Source organism: Sphaeroforma arctica (genome assembly GCF_001186125.1).
Source record: "Sphaeroforma arctica JP610 unplaced genomic scaffold supercont1.15, whole genome shotgun sequence".
NCBI classification, from domain to species: domain Eukaryota; class Ichthyosporea; order Ichthyophonida; genus Sphaeroforma; species Sphaeroforma arctica.
In genome coordinates, this window is record NW_014040543.1 from 125,811 (window position 1) to 130,463 (window position 4,653).

The window sequence follows — 4,653 nt, forward strand, 5'->3', positions numbered from 1 at the left end:
AATATGTATATATACTATCGTATATTATATATATATACATATATATATATATATATACATACACACACACACACACACATATATATATATATATATATTATTGTATTACTATATATATATATATATATATATTATTGTATATATTATTGTATTATATATATATATATATATAATATATATACTTGATTTTTTTTACCCGCTCCTTTCAAGTTGTCAAATTCGCCATGTTTAAGTGCTGTCAGGATCTTCGCATTAGGTATAATTTGTAGGCCCGTCTCACCCGCTATGTCCGTGGGTTGCCGGATCAAAGGCTCAGCAAGACTACGAATCATGGTGTAGATGTCAAGGTGAGTGTCCATGTATGTATGAATATATTAGACCACGCTGTTTTCAAATGTACTTCCAATAATAATGTCAATGTTCGTCTCAAAACAATAGACCAAAGCGTTATACGGCCATAAACCAAATATCCTTGCTGAAATGAATAAAATAGTATAAGCAGATATATTCGCACTATATTCGTGAAAGTGAATAAAAGAATACAAGCAAATATATGTGCATTAGATTCTGTAGACGGGAGTAATGAAGTATCAATGACATACCCTAGTGGCTGAATCTTTTTGTCACCGTACAGAGCACGAAGTTTTGATCTGGCAGAGTTTTTGTCCATTGGTGTCCTGCATTAAGGGCAAATTGTGTTGTCAGTTTAACAATGGACAACAAGGGAAATTGATCGGCGGACGCTAAAATGTTTTAGAGAACCGAAATCGATTCATGCTGATTCAACGTTGTGAGCAATGCTAAACTAAGTCAAACATTGTTCTGTGTACTCTGACATGCGACGCTTGCGTTCCTTGCTATCCCGCTCGTGACAATGATAGCTACAATTAGTACATTTTGCACCTTTTCAATGGGAAGCTATTATTTTGTGTCTCACTCAGAACAATATCACATACCTTGTATAGAAAGACCTTGAAAAGGCTACGTTCATTGCGGGTCTGTTCGCGACTGCGTATAGTGTGTACAGATATGAGTATGGCTGTGCTGATACGCGACCGGCGATACTTAGAAGGGACATGGCTACTATTTGGGTGATTGTAAACAGTAGAAGAGGACTAGTCACGATTTCTGTGTTATAGTTGGTAATTTGTTACCGTTGCCTCCTTAAGTATTCCTGATATTATACATATGTGAAACATGGTACAGCAGCCAGCAAGCCGTCTTTAGGCACGCGCAGCCAGCAGGCCATCTATGCACACGCCCAAACAAAGGCATCAATCAATAATATCACGACTAGAAGACACACAAATAAATACACATTACAGATTACACAGTCGCGTACTGTCCAGCATTTTCTATGGCATTCTGCCCGACAACTCGAGAGTAAATAGTTTGAGAAGATTGTTTCATTGGCGGGATGTTTTATTTTCAAAATAAAAGTCGATATAATAACTAATGACAAACTTGTGATTGTAATGATTGGGCTTTCTTCAAGAAAGAGTTGGACTGAGTGTAGAGTGTAGACAGTTACTATCAATACTACTAGAGAGTAGTAGTAAGTAGACACTCATTAGTCTCTACTGGAGACAGTGGAGAGACACTCAGTGTGAGACTGTGAGTGGGGAGTCTGTGGACTTTTGTCATACAAACTCTGATGTCGTCGGTCATGTGGCATGATGACGAATTCAAAGGCTATAATCATTTAATCAATGAATCATGGGTGAGACCGTGAGAGTATAGGAGTATTTATAGTACTTTGTATAGGGCCAATGCCCTTTAGCCATAGCCATCAAAATTCATATCATAGAGCCGTGTATTTTTTGGTGCATACATATTACTATTTTAGCACAGATTGATTTGATTTTGGGCGCCAATTTTTGCAAGGCCTAATATGGGGTTCTTCACAGGCTGGCATATTTATTAGCACGTGGAGTCAAACTTTAAAAAATAAGTACGTACCGACGCATGATACCGCGACAGACGCCCACCCGAAAATAGTATAAATAAGTGTATGTGCCATAATTTTACAACATTGACCTTACTCTACAGGATTTCATTTCTATAGTAAGCGTCTGTATCTTGTTCTTTCCGAACTAGACACATTATTCAGACTCGATGACGAGACTGATGCTTATGCATGCAATTGGATGCGGATGTTCCCACTCACGTTAGTGTACGGGTTCATCATTGATGATAATCATCATGCAGGGCCTCACTGAGAGTCCACTCACTTTACCCACTTGAAAAATGGAAATAAAAATAAGGATTTTAAAGTGGTTTTTATTTATACTAAATCCCTATTCGAATCCTCATTGTCTATTTACAAGTCATAGTCCGGCCGGGAGATATGTCGAAACTTACGTTACATATCGTCTACCGGTTACGCGGTGCTCACCATGTTGGCAGGGCTCAATTAGTGACACTTATTTGTGATACATACAGCACGAAAGCTATACAATGAAAACACCGTATTTATCCAATGGTTTCACTTTTAACTTCACTTTTAACAGCTTTAGCTTTAGCATCAAGTACTAGTCCAGTTCAACCAGTGTTTTAGAGTAATTTGATGCTACTAGACAATCGACATCAATCATTACAATACCTTCCGCGTCTCTAATAGATCCTCGCCGTTTTCTGCTACTCACTCACACATAGGCACCATACTTGCACGTGCGCAAGCAATAATACCCAATTCGTATATCACTCTTGCATATGTTTATTCCTATGTTTTTGTTCACAGCATTTGAGACGCTGGGACTGTGCCCAGAGTCCCAGTCTTTTGTCCCAAATAGGGAAGGTTAATGAGGATAATAGAAATCTGCTCGACTGAGTCATGCAACAACACCGATTTAGGGTTTGTTGTCATTGTCCATTGTGGACGCGAGCCATGGAACTAAGGCAAATTACACAGGGGTGTTGAGTGCTGCTACTCTTACCCTGTCATACAAAACGAGTGGTCTCACTGGTTTGTATTTGTATTTAGTTTGCTTCGAACGCAAAAAGATATCAATGCAAAATATGGCCTTCCTCGTTGTGTATACCAATTACGAGGAAACGAACCATACCCGAATATCATGCATGGTTGCAGACTACATCCTGCACCACAAGTAATGAATACAGCAGTATAAACTCATATAATAAAAGGATCTAGTGCGGAACGTGTATATTAAACTCTCAACCGTATAGTCGATGGCCAACCTAGTTTGTTTTGTGCCGCTATATACTGACAAGTGTACGAATGCTGTGGTTTGTGGTTATGCGATTCTGCGACACGGTGCTAAGCAGCCTCACATGTCGCTGGTGAGAAAGACAGAAGAAGTACACCAGGATCTGCACATAGTAAGGGTAACCCGAGATTGGACCTATAGCAGGGGTCACACTAGAACAGGGTTGATATACTGAACAGGAGTACTACAAAATCCGTGCAGATTGTGTTACGAACATCAACAGAAGTGCATGCACCGCGAGGATACATGATAAAGTATCTATACACGGTTTAAGTAAGTGCCCCCGATACACAAATTAAACCAAACACACCATTTTTATATATTGCAAATACTGTAAACTGAGTCTACGAAATTTGTATATTATATATATACTTCACAGAATCAATGCATAGCCGCCTATAATAGTACAAATTCAACAAGGAAGACACTATGGTCCTGTTGAATTTTTGCGGCTAGTTCAGCTACAGTCCATGGTATTTATATAATATTTTCAAAGCCTTCTTCATCAGAAATTACACAACTTTTTAGTGTGATTTTCCAGTTTTTCTCGCTTTTAGGACTCAAATTGTCCTGGAACTATGGACTCGGTGGGACAGGCGCGCGTTTCGTACTTGTAACAAAAATAAAATCTCTGAAAGAGCAAGAGCAGTTATACAGACGATGAACATGTAAATTTATATATAAATATCAATCAACTACATATATTATGCTTTTTCCAGTGTATACGATAAGGAAACACACTGTTTACACAGACCATATACTGCTAAAAGGTCGCCATCATACTCGAGTATAGCATTATTGTAGCTTGAAGAAGCGAGACTTCGCAACCGGAAACGTATAAGAAGCTTCATCGCAGTTTAGGGCTCTTGGCGGGAACCGTGTGTGTGAGGGGGTGCGTGTCAAATAATTTGACGGCACAACTTCCACATTGAGGCGTATAAAGAGGAATCCGCACGTTTAAATAACATTCATACACATCTATCACAATGGCGTCGACTCTCGAGCAACAGACCTACTCTGCTGCACCCAGAAGGGGTCTGCACAGAGTACAGTTTGGTATCCTTGGGCCTAGGGAGATAGAAGACATGTCTGTCGTGCATGTTGAGCACGCGGAATCCTATGAGGCTGGACTACCCAAAACTGGTATGCTAATTTATATGAGGTTATGTTGTATCAGCTATTGCACATTGTATGCAGTTTTGTCTTCTAGGTTTATAATGAGTTCTGTCGCATTCGCAAACCAATGCTATAGTAGACAGCCTGAAATTCAGCTGGGTCTCTCTTTCTTGGAATAAATGTAAGCCGGGCGTCTGTCTATCAAATATTACACAAACATACACACACACACACTCTCTCTCTCTATTACACCACACATACACACAAACACACACAAACACACATGTACACACACACACACTCTATCTCT